The sequence below is a fragment of the Camellia sinensis genome, chromosome 9 (genome assembly GCF_055761805.1).
Source record: "Camellia sinensis isolate YWXY chromosome 9, ASM5576180v1, whole genome shotgun sequence".
Lineage (NCBI taxonomy): Eukaryota > Viridiplantae > Streptophyta > Magnoliopsida > Ericales > Theaceae > Camellia > Camellia sinensis.
Genome location: NC_138969.1, coordinates 190,592,293 through 190,612,970, shown reverse-complemented (window position 1 = coordinate 190,612,970; position 20,678 = coordinate 190,592,293).

Sequence of the window (20,678 nt, the reverse complement as noted above, 5' to 3'; positions counted from 1 at the left end):
ATGATTTTGAACATGACTATGCTATACAATGTTTAATGAAATCCGTATTTTGAGTTACGAAATGTTTCATATGATAAGTAATTTCTGAAATGAGAAAAATGCTATGAACTTCTGATATGTTTATGATATGATACGCTTTCTGGATAATTTTCCCAAAATGCCTAGATGCACTATGAAACCCCGAATATTCAAGATATGACAAGTTTTCTGAAAAAGATACTCTGCTATGCATACAGAAATAAATAAACCATATGTTCTCTTTATTGATAAATGCACGGATATGTATTATAATTCACGTTGAGCATTGAATTGTTATGTGCTATTATTCACTGAGCTTAACTCACTCTATTCTATGTTTGTTTCTATAGGCACTCAACCTGGGGGTCAACCTTAACTTGTGGCTTTTGTTACCCAATTGTTAATCCCTGAGTATCTAAGCTCCTAGATGTTGATCGTTCAAGTTATGGAGTTTTGCTAAGTTTTTAATTTGTACCCTAAATGTCTGTTAAGATCGATGTATATGTATATGTACATAGCTGTCTTCAGATGCACGTCTCTGTATATTTATCTGCATTATGCAATTTGTGATCCTAGCATGGTAGCGGTAGCTCAATGGGTATTATGTTATGCTATTATATGTTAATATATGCTTCCGTTCAGGCCCCATAGGTTATATTCATCAGGTTTTATGTCCGTTTCTGAGGTGGTCATGCCCAAACTTTTAGGGGCAAGTCTGAGATGTGACAAGGCCGATCCTTTGATCGGGTGAGCGGGGGTGCTCATTTCATGACCTTCCACCTTCGTACCCAAGTTCCCGAGCCGAGGCAACTTTGGTGATGATGGACATGTGGCCTTAGGCAGGAATTAGGGTTTCCTAAATTTTTCAAAATAAAATATTTAGGTGGCGACTCTGAAATTTGGCAAAGCAGTCCAGATTTGGCACTTTTGATTCAAAATCGATTTTTCAATACCAATTGTCGGATTTGGACTCTTTTGTGATTTATCAGTCTTACATTGCACTTTGTGAGATTAGATTCAGAATCGTGACAGGAGTCCGAACTGTAGTAACTAGAACCCAATTGGCGCCCTCGCGCGTGGAGAGAGTTCGGGGCGGTCTACAGTTAGGTACAAGAGGGGAAGGTCATGAATTGAGCAGTCCCGCTCACCCAATCAAAGATCGACCTCTACTAATCATGACTTGAATTTTATTTACATTATATGTTCTTGTTCCGATTATTAGGCTAGCTTACTATGTGATGCGCACACAAACAAGTATAGACTAACTTGCAAAAATTGGAACACTTCATTCATGTTTGTTTGTAAAATTGTTTCGAATACGTACCATTTGAAAAAGTGATCTCATATAAACATTACTCAAATTATTTCAATTCAAGCAATTAGCCTTCATCCACAAACATTCAAGCAATTTATGAGTTAGGCACTTAGCCTTGTGATGAGCATGCTAGACATGGCACCAATCACACTTATGCAATTTATGCTAAAGTGAGTAAAGACTCATCTAGTACTCCAAGCCAAAAAGACACAAGCGTTATAAAAATGCATGATCTTATCTATGCAATATGACTAATGCAACACATGCGATATGCTATTACTAGGCTTGGCTACTTAACATGGCAAATAAAGCAATTTGACAGCATGCAATCTAAGTACGTATTCAAAGAAGTTTTTAAACTAACAATGCAAGTTAGAATGATGAACCGAGTCTCGATGCGTGCAATACAAGTGGATGCAAACATGGAGTATGCTAAACAAAATACGATGCGTGCAATACAAGTGGATGCAAACATGGAGTATGCTAAACAAAAAACGATGCCTTAAACTAACCATCATAAGCAGATAAATAAAAGGGACAAAGACATGGGGTTGGAAGACATACACATTATTACATCATTGCGCCCTCACACAGGAGGGTCTGAATAAACTAACTAGCTAACTAAGCTAGTTAAGAAACTATTACAAACCCAAATGAATAAACTTAACTAATTATTACAAGACAAAATAACCAAATTAACTACTCTAATTACTTCTCCACGAGAAATGAGGAATGCTCATGCATACGCGGACTTTCCACCCGAAAAGCCACTGTTTCTGCTACTGAATGCCTCTATTGCACAGTAGAACACTTGTATTGATTTCCACCTCCAAACCAACTATGTTCTACTTTAGAAGTACACTGTTGGATTTTGCACTAGTGGCTGGCAGAGGGCCTGCTGTCCACTGATGATGGGCTGCCGGCCACTAATGATTGGATTGTCCTGTTGCAACATAGAGCAAACAGAGCAGGAACAGGGTATTATCAAGAGTTTGTTTGCACAATTTACCCCTCCTTATCATTTGAACAACTCAAAGGAGTAGTAAAACTTGGTTCATAAACTATCAATCTATGCAATTTCATTGCATGATGGGTTATGAAACAAGTGTGCAAGTTCAATGAATGCAACAAAATAAGACTCTCAAAACTACCTCCCTATCATGAAAGATCAAGGGGAGTAGTTGACAATGAATCTTGAGCCGTTTTCATCACTAGTGAGTACGAAACTACTCAAGACTCAAGGGTTCAATTAACGTCCAATTGAACCTAAACCAAATTATTATTTTGCACCTGTTAATCACCAATTTTATTACTTTATTTTAGTTACCTCTCAATTCTTTAATCAATTAAGTCCACAAGTGAATTTAAGTCCTCTAATGGAAAGGGGGCTCAAAGCAAGTGTTGTTTTGGGCATGAAAGAGACATCATACCGTTGATAATGTACCCCTAAAGGGATTAAACCATTAAGCATGACACATCAATCTCGTGCTTAAACAACCAAATAATTTGAAACCACTTTCAAAGCAAAGAAAAAGTCAAGAAATGAGGGAGGTTGCAAGGGTGATTAGAGGTGAGAATAAGTAAGAAAAACACTAAATAAATGTAATCAAGTCAAATAAGGTGGTGTCTAAGGCGTAAAACACCAAACCCATGAGGACAATTACACTACAAACATGCAATATAAGGCACAAATGCAATGAACACTTAAAAATAGTTCTAAAATAGTGCTAAATAAGTCCTAAAACATGCTGGAATTAAGACAAAAATAGCTAGGACAATAAGCCAAAACATGGAGCATGTTAGGCTAGTAAACAAGACACAAGGAGGGGAGGCTAACCCCTCCAATTTTAGACTTCAAAACATGATTTTATCCACTAAAATAACTCTAAAAATCAGTGTTTAAAAACTCAAAAAAAGATAGTGTAAAGATGAGAAACACAAGGGTAAAGGCCTTGAAAGCAAAGTGTAAAGAAGGATGAACCACCTCTCAACCTTTATTGGCCTTAAAACCCAAGTTTCAGCCCAAAAATACAGAGTTCACACAGCCTAAAAACAAAGGAAAAATAGTAGGCAAAAGAGTAAATAAGGCAAGTAGAGAAGCAAAGCTTTATACCTTTTAAAGAGGAGAACCAATTCTAGGTAGCAAAGCAAAACAAACACACCCTCAAGAGCTCAAACAAGGCTCAAAGGTACCTCAGCTCAAAGATGGAAAGGTTTGGTTAAGAGTGTATAGGCTAAAGCTTGCAAAAGGCTAAGAAATTTCAAGAGAGAGAAAATTGTAGAGAGAGAGAGAGAGAATTTTTGCTCTAAAAAAATCCAACCTTGAAAATGAAAGGGGAGGTCTCCTATATATAGAAAACCAAGCAACTACCTCAGAAATATCTATACATACACGTGTAGGACGGTGCATGCATCTGTGCCAACAGCTGGCAGAAAAATATCTACAAAACACATTAGTGGCCGGCAAGCCACATCAGTGGTCGGTAACCAAAAGCAATGGCCGGCAACCAAAAGAAAGGGCCGGCAGGCCACAAAAGGTTGCAGGCTTGAAGATCTCTAGTTTGGGTCCAAAAACAAGGCAACAAGTGTGTAAGGTTTGAAAGGCTCAAAGCTGTGGCATTCCGTTGAGGACCTCGAGCACTTAACAAGCATATTTATCATTGGGTGTGCAAGCGATGACGTCCAAGTTGTAAGGACGGTCAAAAATGAGGTGTCTACAATTGTCCCTCTTTGACAGAACTCAGAGTCATGAAATGACGTGAGTGAATGTCAAAGCCCCGAAGACGACCTATTTTGACAAGGCCGTAAGACTTAGACAAACAATCAAGACAAGAATAAATGGTTGCGCCCGTAGGCTGCCTACGTATCCCTTCGCAAGGAATCAAACAAGCATAGCTCTGGGGGAAGATGCAGATGATATGCACGAAAACTTTGAAGCTGGACTCATACGCTTTGCGAAGCCGACTATTTTGAAAACTTATGATCATGCAATATGATGCAAGAAGCAATAACAGATGTGTAGACGTCCCCGAACGCCCCAGGAGGACAAGTCCCGTTCTGTTCGTTTTGGGTTCACTACAGTTCGGACTCTCAAATTGTCACGGTTCTAAATCTGAACCAAAGAGTCCGAATCCAACAAATCGTTTTGAGAAAACAGATTTTAGAAAAGAAGTGCCAAACATGGACTGCTTTGCCAGATACAGAGTCGCCACCTAAATATTTTTTATGGGGGAATTTAGGAAACCCTGACTCGGTGCCAAAGGCCATGTGTCCGTCATCACCGAAGTTGCCTCGGCTCGGGAGCTTGGGTACGATTGGGGAGGGTCAGCTATGAGCACCCCCTCTCGCCCGATCCGAAGATCGTCCTCTACTAACCGTGATATCCGTTTTTGAAAATGTTATGTGTTCTTATTCCGGTTATTAGCCTAGAATTACTATGTTATGCGCACAGCAAACAAGTATAGACCAAATCGCCTAAATTGGAACAAAACATTGCATGTTTGTTTTGAAAATAGTTTGCTACTCGCAAGTAGGTTAAAATGCAATTTTTGCCACCCTCAAGTGGGCTTTAGAAAAGATGGTTTTGCCACTATCTAGTGGGCTTAAAACTCACAGTTTTAATACATTATTCCAATTTAGGTAATTCAACCTCTACCCACAAGCATTCAAGCAGTTATATCACATAAGCAAGTAGCGTCATGGTAAGCATGCTGTCATGGCAACACTCACACGCATGCGAGGATGCTAAAACATAAATGCTCACCGAGTACTCCAAGCCGAAACAGAAACTAGTTAGTAATCATATGCATGATCCTAGTTCATGTTAAGATGGCTAATGCAACACATGCAAGATGCAGCTACAATAGGCTCGGCTAATCTATGGATGACATATGATGATGCTATAACTAACACGTATTCAACTTGGAATTGAAATACAATGCAGTTAGTAAGATGCGCCGAGCTCAGTGCATGCAAGACAAATGTATAGATGCACGCATGCATAGCATAAGGTATGCTAAATCAAATATGACCTAATACTAACCATCAAAAGCAGATAAGTAAAAGGGAGAAAGAAGTGGGGGTTGGAAGACATGCACACACGCACCCACACTTATTACAAGTTAGCCCTCACTCAGAGGGACCAAAAGAATAATACAATTTAACTAACTAACAAGCTAATTAAATATTACAGACCACCTAATTAATTAAGCAAATTAATTAATCTAATTTAAGCAATAAACAGCCTCGGGAAGAGGGTCCAATGCGATGCGTGCTCGATTCCGCTCAGATGTCACTGCCATGCACAAGCTGCCTCTGCTTTGACTGTTCTGTGTCTCTGAGACTGCACAAGTCCCAAGGTTGCTTTTCTGAGTGCTGTGGAGCACCACCGGCCGTGAGGAATAGTCACCGGCCATTTATGATGGTCACTGGCCACAAAATAATCCATCGGCCAACAATGGATGGCCGGTCGGCACTTAAGATGGCCGGACGGCCAAAACTTCCTGCAAAAAACTGGTTTGACAGCAGCAAAGGACAAAACTTGGCATGGCAATGCATTTTAAGCAATGTATTCACCAACCACATTCCTTATCATATTTATGACTGAAATGAGGATGGGCCTTGATTCTCGAGTCACCAATCATGCATTTCCATGAATGATGGCCCAAAGAATCAAGTGTGCATGTTGATATGGAATGCAATGCACATAATCAAGCAAATTGAACTCAACCTCTATCACAAGCAATTCAAGAGGCGAAGCATGCATGCCAATGCAATGCAATCCTAAGCATGTCGACTAGTATGCAACATGGACAATGCTAAGAAGCATACAAGGCATACAATGGTCATGCAAGACATAGGGCATGAGACAATGCAACTAACAAGTATGTAAGGCACAATGTAGGTGTTCGAGCATGCAAGCAAGCATGTGACTTCATTCAATCATGCAACTCCAATCATGCAACAACACACAAATATGCAACAACATACAAGGTGGACATACAACAACATGCAAAGGGGTGGGCTTAAACTAACATGGGTAGCTTGCAAGCTTGCCAAAATCAGTGGCCAATGCTATGGAAGTGAGGTTCAACACACACACACGCATGCATGCAAATATGGTCCAACACTTAAGCATATGAAGACAACTTGTAAGCACAAAAACATGGACTAATGACATGCAACATAAGCTCTGAAAATCATGTTAAAATGGTGCCAAACCAAGCCAACAAGACAAGCATAAGCATGCAATTAGAGGTCCAAAACTCAAAGCAAGCTAAGGAGGTATTGAACTACCCTTAGAAAAACCAAACATGGCATGAATTAAATGACCAAAAACAGAGGGTAAAGACCACTTAGATAGCATCTAAATGACTTAAATTCAAGGGCATGCACAATGACCAAACATGGAGCATAAGGCACAACCTCATAAGGCATCAAAGAGGCATCAAAGGCAAGCATGCAAGCATGTTATGAGGACTGAAATGATGCTATAAGTGGTGTCGAACCACTAAAATAAATCAAACAATGCATGCTTAACACTTCACACATTTAAAGCCTACAAGCTAAACAATGTAAACGGGCTATGCAATGCATGCCATGGTCGACCAAAACAACTAAAGGCAGACCTTGAGCATGGGGAAACAAGTACAAAAGCTTCACAAAGCAGGGCCTAAAACATGCTTGAACAAGGGTCAAAGCCTAGATGCATGTTAGGGCTAAATGATGGCATTACAAGACATGTATGCAAAGCATGCAAGGTGTGTCCAAACCAACTCAACACAATGCTATTTCATGGAAAAATAAGCATAAATATCAGTCAAGGCATGGTCAACACACACTTAAACTAGATGCTCCCTCAAAAGGCAAAAATAGCCCTTTTCAAGGACAACAAGGAGAGGGGGTGGCCCTCTCCTTCCTAGGACATCAAGGCACCATCATCACCTCTGAAATCCCTCAAGGTTTCAGTGGTGAGGTGGCCCAAACACAATGGTCTCGGAGCTCAACCAAAATGGCACAAAACAAAGGCCAAACAAGCCTTAAGAGGGGTCAAACAACCCCAAAGCTTAAAACACCCTTAACAAACTATTTAGGGAAGATAAAAACAAGACTTTTCTATGTTATATGTTAAGCTCAAAAATAGTTGCAAGATAGGCAAAAAGACTATGCAAGAATGGGGGATAAAGGGTGAAGTTCTTACCCTTGATGACCCTCTTCACAAACAATGGTCCAGCAGCTTCTCTAAGCTCAAACCAACCAAAAACATCAAGAACAGCCTCTTAGTACCTCAGTAGTTAAAAGAAGGTGTGATGGTGGGTGTTTATGCACAAAAGTAAGACAAAACACACACAAAACACAAAAGAGAGGGATATATGGATATAGGATAGATGCACAACTCAAACCCTAAAACTAGAACCCTCTGAAAATATTGTCTAACCTAAAAAAGGGAGAAGAGGCCCCTCTTTATAGAACTTCCCTCTTGTAAAGCTTCTCAAGTAAGCCATCCAAGAGGGAAATCCCTCCATACACGTGCATGGAGGGGAGCAAAGTGTATGCCAGCTAGCACAGCTGGCACAAAAAATATCTGCAAAAGCAGATGAGCAGTGATCGGCCAGCCAAAAAAGCAATTTGGCCAAAATAGATGGCCGGTCAACCATATATAGTGTCGGCCGGCCAAATTTTTGGCCGGTGGAAAGAAAACGCTGCCGGTGGCCTGAAGCGATAGCTGGTGATGTGTGGGGATGGCTCACAAGCCATTCCCTGCCCCTCCAAGGCAAAACACAAGTGTTTGGTGCAAAACCAGAAACAAAACAGTCGAGTCAAGAGGCCCTGAGGCAAGGCGCGTAACTGAGACCTCTGGAAACTCAAGACGAACACAAACAAGGATGATCACCGGGTGTTCAAGCGGTGACGTCCAAGTCTTGAGGACGGTAAAAAATGGGGTGTCTACAGTTGCCCCTCTTGGACAGAACTCGAAAGTCATAACAACGATGGGAGTGAGTGTCAAAGCCCAGAGACAACCCATTTTTGACAAGGCCAAAGACTTAGATAAACATACAAGCTACAGATAAGGTATGCGCTCGAAGGCGGGGGCAAAATGCAACTGACAATGCAAGGAGCCGAACATAACTTATGATCATGCAAAGAAAGCTGCAACGAAACATAACATGCGACAGTTTTAAGCTAGCATACACCAAACTACACTACAATGCAGAAAGGATGTAAGAGAATTATGCAATTCTCGATACGTCTCACTCGGAGAATACAGTACCTGTCTTGCTCGTCTGGTTGCACCAGCCTCAAATGAACCGTACATACAATATCGTGCCTGAAAGAGAAAGAAAACTTAACAGGTATGATATCGTTAGCAACATGCATAACATGCAAAATGAATGCAAAATGATATGCAATATATACAAAACTATGTACAATAATGCAAAAGAAAATGTAATGCAATTGAATCATGATCCAATCATGAGCGGTTCAAAATCACACAAATGTCAAATAGATTGATGGAGGTAACAAGTCCGTCTACCATAGAAAAGGTGCCGCAACCCTCAAAGCGCGTACACATGCAGAACTATGAGTGATGTAAACGGACGCAAGAACAAGTAATTGGGTGGAATGACATAAGTGGGGAATGATCCGCTAACGAAAGAACATGATCCTAATGCAGGATGCAAAAATTACACTACAATGTAATATGTGCAATGGGTATGGCGCGCGGGCCAAACCAAATCTTGCCTAGGAAAGGCATGGACACAAACAAACCACGTCTAACATAGAACAGTCATAAAGAACTATGAGTGTATAGACGTGAAAAGTATGGGCACATACTAGACCAAGCTTAACAAGGAAAGGCGCAAACCCTAGATGGAAGTGATGCAGTGGATGCATGCAAGCTATAATGCAGCATGGACAATATGCAATGGAATGGATATAGTGGATTAAGGCCTACGGCCAAACCGTATCTTGCCTAGGAAAAGGCATGGACACAAACAAGTCACGTCTAACATAGAACGGTCATATAGAACTATGAGTGTATAGACGTGAAAAGTAGGGGCACATACCAGTCCAAGCTCAACAACGAAAGGCGCAAACCCTAGATGGAGGAGATGCAATGAATGCATGCAAGCTACAATGCAACATCTACAATATGCAATGGAATGGATATAGTGTGATGCATGACATATGCAACAGATTACAATGAAATGAATGATATATGCATGTTGTTGTTTTTTGTTTTTTTTTTTTGGTTTTGTTTGAAATGCATGTTGATGCATGTTGATGTAAACGCGTGACAACGCACGTCTTGTGATATGCATGACAATGCAAATGATCTTGAATGTGCGACCACGTGTGTCGCTCGAAATGCTTATGAACTCAAATGCGCGACGACGCGCATCGCTTGAAATGCATGATAATGCATGTGAACTTGAATATGCGACGACGCGAGTCACTTGAAATACATGTACAATGCAACTTACCAAAAAGTCGTTCGGGCACGACAAACACCGAAGGACTTGCACCTTCAGAGGATTTAAGGTCTCCTAGACCGAGCGTATTTAAGGTCTCGCCAGACCATGGCGAATGCATAACAATGCAAGCATAATGATATATAACTCAACACGTGTTTGCAAAACAACGTATGTGGGGCAACTTTCGAATCTTAAAAGAGACAAAAGGATACAAAAAGGATACACCTTGCACATATTCGAGTGCCCTGCGCAGAAGACACGATCCGAGGTCCAAACGGAGGCCGGTTGAGCTTCGGAAAGGCACTGTCTTGCACTTTCTTGAGCAATGGAGGCCCCAAACCACACATATCACCCTAACAAGGTTGTAGGAGGCTCACCGGCCATCAGGGGAGGTCACCGGCCATCTACCGGCCACAAAAATAGTCCACTGGCCAAATATTTGGCCGATCGGCCAACAACAAAACAACTCAAACAAACCACTGCCCATTTTGAACACTCAGCTCGTAACACAGTTCTTGGTTTAATCTGCATACAGCCCACACAGCTCACAACTGATTCTGAACACTGCTCATTCTGAACTCTGCTCATTTTGAACTTTATAGCCCATAATACAGTATTCTTAGTTCATTCTGCACGCGGCGAAAACAGTTCAAATCTAAAAAGATGGAATACAAAGGTGGGATCGGCTGAAGTTGAATCACACTCAGACGCAATCTGGAACCCACATGTTCACTGTTTCCAAGTGACCCGGGTTGAACCCCTACGGCTTTACAAAAGAACCAAACCTGTTTTTATAGAAATGTGGAGAATGGCACAGCACTTTGAGCACAAAACGATTTGAGAAAAAGGGTTTTCAACCGGGTATTGAGCCTACAACTGAACACAGTGAAAAAGACTCAATAACGAAAAACAAAAGGTAAACAACCTAAACACAACGAAACACGCTCGAAACCGACTCAAAGCAAGAGTTAAGGTAAACAAAACAAAAGACACGTAACACAGACGCCTTATATAAACGAGAGACTTCTCAGATCACGAGGAGCCAGTTTCTCCAGGTGTTATTTCCCACACTTTCTCATTTGTGTGATTCTCATATCACTCGGCTCTCAGGCTCGATTTTTCTCTCACAACCCTTTTGCTCACTTTTTCTCTCAACTTACACCTCTCTATTCTTTATTCGCTCATTTTTTTCATCCCTCCCCAGGGTGATTGATGGAGAATAGGAAGTTGTGGGTTCAAACCCAACACTGTTAGCTCGCAGCTATTTCCTCCAGGGATGTCTAGTTGATGTTCCGGATGAGGGAACGGAGTACCTTGATCTATTCCAGTTCGTGCTTCGCACTTGGTTTGATACCTCGTTGCTTGGAGGAGGTTGAGGGCTTTCAGCCCTTTTACTAACAGCTTCAGTCGTGCCTTCTTCTGGCGAATAGAGTGCCCTTCTGGCAAGTGTGTTGACTACAGGGGAAAGACTGAACACCTGACTCAACTGTGCCCCTAGTTCATCATTTTGACCATTTTTTTTCGATTTTCTACTAAAACAATTTTGACCACTATGAGAGTTAGATTAACACACTTGTTCGATTTTTGATTTGAAAACCATGCAAGTCAGGCTATGAGGACTGAAAATTTTCCTTTTTTGGGTCCCAGAAAATGGTCCAGTTTTGAAAAATAAAACAATTTTCGAGAAAACTAGTCATCCTCAGTAAAAATTCTCAAAAACTATTTTTTTTTAGCAAACGGCCGCCGCCCAACGAGCGCGGAACTCACTCTCGAGATGCACAACCTTGGATCAGAGGCAATGGAAAATTGCCCCTTGTTTGAAGGACGCTGCACGGCAACAGAAAGTTGCCCCTTGTCTGGATGATGCCGCAGCATATTGTAAACAGTCCTCACTAGTGATGATCCCGACCGAACTTTCTTGGATACAGAGAAGACGAAGATGGTCAAAACCAATATATGGACACAGTCACTTTGAAGGTGTTGGGGGCTGGACTTCAGGATGAAGTTGCTTACGTATCCGGTTGTCACAACTGAACTATCGGATTCGGGGAAGGAAAGAATAATCAAAACCATTACATGGACTGAGGCGCTATGAGAGTGTTGGGGGCAGGACTTCAGGACGAAGTTGCCTACGTATCCCGAACATGGGAATGAAGCCTTACGTAGTTCCGGTTAAGGTACACTCGGGTATTTTAACCTTCACCTTTTAGGCTCTAACTTTTGCCAAGGCGCCCGATGCGGGTTTTCGACCTTGTGAGCTTTTCTTTCCTTTTTCTTTCTTCCCTTTCTTTTTTTCTCTCTTTTGTATATTTTTTTTTCTTTTTTGTACTTTTCTCTCTTTTGTATATTTTTTGTCTTTTTTCTCTCTTTTGTATATTTTTTTCTCTTTTTTCTCTCTTTTGTATATTTTTTTCTTTTTTTTTGTAGATATTTTCTTTTGCTCTAACTTTTGCCTGGGTCGCCCTTCCGGGTTTTCGGCCTAGCAAGTCGCTCAAAGGGTAAAAGTGTAACAAGTCCATGCCAAATGGTTTTCGGGTTTTGAAGCCATCCGTATCCAGGAGAGTGGCTGTTGCATTGACTTACTGAAGGACCCATCTTTGGCTCTTTGAGCAAATCGAACATTTTTGCCCCTAGTTTGGAGGGGTGCTTCTGTTCTAGCTTTACAGGCTTCTTCTGATGAGATCTGATCTTCTTGATCTGACTTTGGTGCCTCTTGTTCGAGGGCTGCTTCCAATCTGGCCACACAGGCCTCTCTTGATGGTCGATCATTGAACACTCCAAATTGTGGTTCAAGGCTTTAAAATAAGGGCTCGAGTCTTGAGGCTGAGAGCGATCCTAAGCTACACAATCTCAAGAGTGATCCCACACAGGTCTTCGCAGGACCGCGCAAAACATTTTGTTTTTGAAAGTTTTTAAAGAAGCGACAAATCGCTCGCGCTGAAGATAGTGTGGAACCAGCCTGGATCAAGCCAGGGTCCTTCTCAGTACTCACGCTGACAAGCATGATTTCAATCATTAAGGGCTTAGCACGCCTCTCTTTCTCTCAATTTGATCAAAGTTTGCAAAACCCGAGGAAATTCCTTCCTCTTTGTTTTCACCGCAGTGTTCAAAAAGTTTTGAAAAACTTAGGTCAATGCAAATATTTTTAGGGCACAAGAGAACAGGTGGAATGTACTACTGTTCCATTCAAGTCCCCTGGCACAACTAATTCAAAATAGTAGTAAGCATGGAAACACGAGAGCCGCAGCCGTTTCATTCAGATTCCCTGGTTGCAACTGGCTCCATGACAGAGATAGACTCAAAAGAAAGCAAAAGGGTAATTACAAAACAAAACGATGTTCGAGGCAACAGCTCCGGAATCACTCGACATTCTATACAAAGGGGACTGACTCGCTACAACAAGACAAACCCATAAGCAAAAGGACTAACTGAAGACAATGAGACAGACTCAAAACAAAACAAAAGACTGACTCGACACCTAATCCAGAATTTACAAAACTAACATTCGCAGATGCTCCAAAAATGCGTGCCAGACGCCACATCCAAAATACGCCGAGCGCCGCCCGCAGGTGGTTCACTTCCTGATTACATACTCGCAGTATCAGTATCCTCAAAATCCAATAACTAGGTAGTAACGGACTTGGCTAAGGTGGGCGGGAGGATAACTTCGTTGCCGATCAAGTATTGCACCTCATGACGGAGGCGAAAACAATTGTCGGTAGCATGACCGGTTTGCTGGTGGTACACACAGTACAAGGCAACATCATGTGTAGTAGGGAGATTCTTTGGGAGAGGCCGAGGCTCCAAGGGTTTAAGATGCCCCCTTTGAGCAAGGATCTGAAGTGCCTTTGACAACGGCATATAGAGAGCGTGAAAGACCCTGCGCCCTCGGGGCAGGTACTTTGAAGGTTGAGTATTCTTGCTAGACGCACTAGCGAAAGGGTCGGCAGGCGCCGCCTTGGCTTTCTAATCTTTCCCAGGTGCAGGGTTGGGAGTGGAAGGAACTGTTCTGGCATGACGGGGCCTATCCCGATTTTCTAACTGGCTTGTACTGCCTTCGGTTGGAGTAGGGAAAACATCATCCACAGCCTTACCTACGACTGCGAATACCTGTTGTTTACTCATCCCCTCGGCTTTCAAAGCCTCGATTGCCCATAGCAGTTGTTCAATGGGATCGGTATCTGCCTTCATTTTGTTCTTGCCTCTGGCCTCATCCTGATCGAGGGTTTAGGTTGATGTTGATACGTCATTGTTATAGTTGGAGGCCACCTCGGGTTGGCTAAGTTCGATCACAATCCGTCCCAACGGTGGGGGCTCCTGTGGCACAAAATTCCCGGCATACGGTGCGGCTGGTTGCGAAGCTGACATTCCGTAAGCGAGATCCACCACGGACCTCTGGCGGTCACCTATCATTCCCATCAATTCGAATGTGGTGGGCTCACGAGCCTAATACAACTGGGGGTCCAGACTGGGTGCGCGACAGGCGACCTGGGTGGATGCGGTACATCAACATTGGTCTCGCTTTGCAGAGTGATTCCTTGATCTAATGCGGCCGTCATAACCACAATCTCCTCTAAATTCTGTGTCATGATAAGTCCGCTGTACTGAACAGTGACTGACGGATCAGATATCTGTCTTGCCTCAGCAAGGGGGAACACTAGCTATTCTGTATCAACTCTCTGAACTGAAAGGAAAAACAAGCAGCGTTTCAGCCCAAACGGATCAAACACAGATGTAGCCGAACAACTGTACTCTACTGCTGACCATTGTTGCCCAAAATCACTGCCCCCAAAATAGTGAATCGAATACCCACAGATATAACTGATTCTCATAAACTGATACTAGTGCCCTCAGGCCTGATACTCAAACTTGCAAACTGATATGTACGTTCCCTGTAGAGATGCACTCTAAAGGCACATAGCAAGTAAAGAGAGCCAAAACACCCCTAAGTTGGGGTAGGGTTTCCCTGTCCTATTTTGTTAGGAGCTAGGCTTTCACTATGCACGCAGCAGTTTTCAAACAACCTAACATCGGGTAAGCAACCTGTCCTAGTTTGGAATAGTCATTATGGATTTCGATATGCGCTAGGTCGAATGGTCGAAAAGGGTGCCCCGGTAAAATCGGGGTTTGTGTTCCCATACTGTCAGAGCCCACAACCGGTCAGCCTTATGGCACGCTTTGACAAAGTCAAGCCTCCGGCAAACCGTTCAGGAATGGCAGATGGCAAACACGGTGTCCTAGGCGTACCAATGCAAATGCAATGCAAAGAGACACATAATTGAAATCAAAACAGGATATCATGAGTTTGAGTCAAGCTCTCTAAACTCCCCAGCAGAGTCGCCAGAAACTGTAGATGTCCCCAAATGCCCCGGGAGGACGAGTCCCGTTCAGTTCGTTTGGGTTCACTACAGTTCGGACTCTCAAATTGTCACGATTCTAAATCTGAACCAAAGAGTCCAAATCCGGCAAATCGTTCTGAGAAAACAGATTTTTAGAAAAGAAGTGCCAAACATGGACTGCTTTGCCAGATATAGAGTGGCCACCTAAATATTTTTTATGGGGGAATTTAGGAAACCCTGACTCAGTGCCAAAGGCCACGTGTCCGTCATCACCAAAGTTGCCTCGGCTCGGGAGCTTGGGTACGATTGGGGAAGGTCAGCTATGAGCACCCCCTCTCGCCCGATCCGAAGATCGGCCTCTACTAACTGTGATATCCGTTTTTGAAAGCGTTCGGTGTTCTTATTCCGGTTATTAGCCTAGAATTACTATGTTATGCGTACACCAAACAAATATAGACCAAATCGCCTAAATTGGAACAAAACATTGCATGTTTGTTTTGAAAATGGTTTGCTACTCGTAAGTAGGTTAAAATGCAAGTTTTTCCACCCTCAAGTGGGCTTTAGAAAAGATGGTTTTGCCACTATCTAGTGGGCTTAAAACTCACAGTTTTAATACATTATTCCAATTTAGGTAATTCAACCTCTACCCACAAGCATTCAAGCAGTTATATCATATAAGCAAGTAGCGTCATGGTAAGCATGCTGTCATGGCAACACTCACACGCATGCAAGGATGCTAAAACATAAATGCTCACCGAGTACTCCAAGCCGAAACAGAAACTAGTTAGTAATCATATGCATAATCCTAGTTCATGTTAAGATGGCTAATGCAACACATGCAAGATGCTGCTACAATAGGCTCGGCTAATCTATGGATGACATATGATGATGCTACAACTAACACGTATTCAACTTTGAATTGAAATACAATGCAGTTAGTAAGATGCGCCGAGCCCAGTGCATGCAAGACAAATGTATAGATGCACGCATGCATAGCTTAAGGTATGCTAAATCAAATATGACCTAATACTAACCATCAAAAGCGGATAAGTAAAAGGGAGAAAGAAGTGGGGGTTGGAAGACATGCACACATGCACCCGCACTTATTACAATTTAGCCCTCACTCGGAGGGACCGAAAGAATAATACAATTTAACTAACTAACAAACTAATTAAATATTACAGAGCACCTAATTAATTAAGCAAATTAATTAATCTAATTTAAGCAATAAACAGCCTCGAGAAGAGGGTCCAATGCGATGCGTGCTCGATTCTGCTCGGATGTCACTGCCATGCACAAGCTGCCTCTGCTTTGACTGTTCTGTGTCTCTAAAGACTGCACATGTCCCAGGGTTGCTTCTCTGAGTGCTGTGGAGCACCACCGGCCGTGAGGAATAGTCACCGGCCATGTATGGTGGTCACCGGCCTCAAAATAATCCATCGGCCAACAATGGATGGCCGGTCGACACTTAAGATGGCCGGCCGGCCAAAACTTCCTGCAAAAAACTGGTTTGACAGCAGCAGAGGACAGAACTTGGCATGGCAATGCATTTCAAGCAATGTATGCACCAACCACATTCCTTATCATATTTACGAGTCAAAGGAGGATGGGCCTCGATTCTTGGGCCACCAATCACGCATTTCCATGCATGATGGCACAAAGAATCAAGTGTGCATGTTGATATGGAATGCAATGCACATAATCAAGCAAATTGAACTCAACCTCTATCACAAGCAATTCAAGAGGCGAAGCATGCATGCCAATGCAATGCAATCCTAAGCATGTCGACTAGTATGCAACATGGACAATGCTAAGAAGCATACAAGGCATACAATGGTCATGCAAGACATAGGGCATGAGACAATGCAACTAACAAGTATGCAAGGCACAATGTGGATGTTCGAGCATGCAAGCAAGCATGTGACTTCATTTAATCATGCAACTCCAATCATGCAACAACACACAAATATGCAATAACATACAAGGTGGACATACAACAACATGCAAAGGGGTGGGCTTAAACTAACATGGGTAGCTTGCAGGCTTGCCAAAATCAGTGGCCAATGCTATGGAAGTGAGGTCCAACACACACACACGCATGCATACAAATATGGTCCAACACTTAAGCATATGAAGACAACTTGTAAGCACAAAAACATGGACTAATGACATGCAACATAAGCTCTGAAAATCATGTTAAAATGGTGCCAAACCAAGCAAACAAGACAAGCATAAGCATGCAATTAGAGGTCCAAAACTCAAAGCAAGCTAAAGAGGTATTGAACTACCCTTAGCAAAACCAAACATGGCATGAATTAAATGACCAAAAACGGAGTTTTAGCATATTAAAACAAAGCCTAAAGACCACTTAGATGGCATCTAAATGACTTAATTTCAAGGGCATGCACAATGACCAAACATGGAGCATAAGGCACAACCTCATAAGGCATCAAAGAGGCATCAAAGGCAAGCATGCAAGCATGTCATGAGGACTGAAATGATGCTATAGGTGGTGTCGAACCACTAAAATAAATCAAACAATGCATGCTTAACACTTCACACATTTAAAGCCTACAGGCTAAACAATGTAAAGGGGCTATACAATGCATGCCATTGTCGACCAAAACAACTAAAGGCAGACCTTAAGCTTGGGGAAACAAGTACAAAAGCTTCACAAAACAGGGCCTAAAACATGCTTGAACAAGGGTCAAAGCCTAAATGCATGTTAAGGCTAAATGACGGCATTACAAGACATGTATGCAAAGCATGCAAGGTGTGTCCAAACCAACTCAACACAATGCTATTTCATGGAAAAATAAGCATAAATATTAGTCAAGGCATGGTCAACACACACTTAAACTAGATGCTCCCTCTAGAGGCAAAAATAGCCCTTTTCAAGGACAACAAGGATAGGGGTGGCCCTCTCCTTCCTAGGACCTCAAGGCACCATCCTCACCTCTGAAATCCCTCAAGATTTCAGTGGTGAGGAGGCCCAAACACAATGGTCCCGGAGCTCAACCAAAATGGCACAAAACAAAGGCCAAACAAGCCTTAAGAGGGGTCAAACAACTCCAAAGCTTAAAACACCCTTAAGAAACTATTTAGAGAAGATAAAAACAAGACTTTTCAATGTTATATGTTAAGCTCAAAAACAGTTGCAAGATAGGCAAAAAGACTATGCAAGAATGGGGGATAAAGGGTGAAGTTCTTACCCTTGATGACCCTTTTCACAAACAATGGTCCAGCAGCTTCTCTAAGCTCAAAACCAGCCAAAAACTTCAAGAACAGCCTCTTAGTACCTCAGTAGTTAAAAGAAGGTGTGATGGTGGGTGTTTATGCACAAAAGCAAGACAAAACACACACAAAACACAAAAGAGAGGGAGATATAGATATAGGATAGATACACAACTCAAACCCTAAAACTAGAACCCTCTGAAAATATTGCCTAACCTAAAAAAGGGAGAAGAGGCCCCTCTTTATAGAACTTCCCTCTTGTAAAGCTTCTCAAGTAAGCCATCTAAGAGGGAAATCCCTCCATACACGTGTATGGAGGGGAGCAAAGTGTATGCCAGCTAGCACAGCTGGCACAAAAAATATCTGCAAAAGCAAATGAACAGTGATCGGCCAGCCAAAAAAGTAATTTGGCCAAAATAGATGGCCGGTCGACTATATATAGTGCCGGCCGGCCAAATATTTGGCCGATGGAAACAAAACACAGCCGGTGGCCTCAAGCCATGGCCGGTGATGTGTGGGGATGGCTCACAAGCCGTTCCCTTCCCCTTCAAGGCAAAACACAAGTGTTTGGTGCAAAACCAAACACAAAACAGTCGAGTCAAGAGGCCTTGAGGCAAGGCGCGTAGCCGAGACCTCCGGAAACTCAAGACGAACACAAACAAGGATGATCACCGGGTGTTCAAGCAGTGACGTCCAAGTCTTGAGGACGGGCAAAAATGGGGTGTCTACAAGATGCAATCTGCAAGAACAAAAAACATATGAATGAGCAACTTCAAGCTTAAAACCAACGCAGATTCCATGCAAAAAGATCTAAAACACACTCTGACCACGCCAAAATACGGGACGAGGAAAGAAAAAACACTTCTCAGGGTTGCATTTCACACATCCTGAGAAGCTAAGAAACAAAAATCGCTCTAGGTTGTGTTTTACGCGTCCCAAGATAAAAACTGCTCAAGGTCGTGTTTCACGTATCCTGAGAAACAAAGAAGAGAAAACCACTCGTGATCGCGTTTCACGCATCCCGAGATAAAAGCCACTCAAGATCGCGTTTTACGCGTCCTGAGAAATAAGAAAAACCGCTCGGGCTCACGCTTCATGCGTCCTGAGATAAAACACGCCTAGGGCCACGTATCACACGTTCTAAGAAACAAAAAAAACTGCTCGGGCTCACGTTTCACGCGTCTCGAGATAAAACACGCATAGGGCCGCACTTCACAAGTCTTGAGGAACAAGAAAAATTGCTTAGGCTTGTGCTTCACGCATCCTAAGAACAAGGAGAACTACTCAGGCTCGCGCTTCACGTGTCCGGAGATAAAACACACCAAGGGTCGTGCTTCACGCGCCCTGAGGTACAAAAAAATTGCTCGGGCTTGTGCTTCACACGTCCCGAGATAAAACATGCCCAAGGTTACGCTTTACGCGTCCTGAGATACAAGAAAATTCACTTGGGTTTGTGTTTCACCTATCCCGGGATAAAAAACGCCTAAGGACGCGCATCACGCTTCCTAAGAAACAAGAAAAACTACTTGGGCTTGCGCTTCATGCGTCTCGAGATAAAACACGGAGCACAGAATATGCGCGATAGATGCACAAAATGAATAAGTGCGATAGATGCACAAAGAGAATAAGTGCGATAGATGCACAGAGTGAATAAGTCAATATAGTGACAACGCTTATTCTATGCGTAATAAACATCCTACGTATGATGTTAATTGAAAGCATGTTCCATGCAAGAAACAAAAGCATATTCTATGCATGAAACAAGAACATATTATATGCAAAAATTGACGTCATGTTCTAGGCACGAACCATAAATGATACAAGACATGCGTGCAGCATACGTATATGTGAAAATGCACATTCTATGCAACGGAAGAGAACAAATACGTAATTTGACAAAAATGAATAAAATAATATCTGGTGACAACCTCTGATTTACCTCTCAGAGGCATTGCAACATGCTCAAAAAGGATACACCTTATTTACAGTGGAAAGTGGGACACGTTCACACACCAGAACGCAGTTGTAAGCAACCAAAACATAACCTTCCATACACTACTCAAGAAGCAGGATCACAAAACAGCTCCAAGACCCACCTGACAGCCACCAGCCACCCACCAGTCACCAGAAGAAGTTGCCGACCACTAGAAAACCTTGCTGGTCATAGATGTGGCCTGCCGGCCACTGATGGCGGATTCCGGGCGAAACTGTCTCTTTGGCTCTGGTCTTTAAGTATACAACCCAAGGCTTCATTTCCTCACTTCTCCAACCTCGAAACTTCTCTCCCTCTCTCTC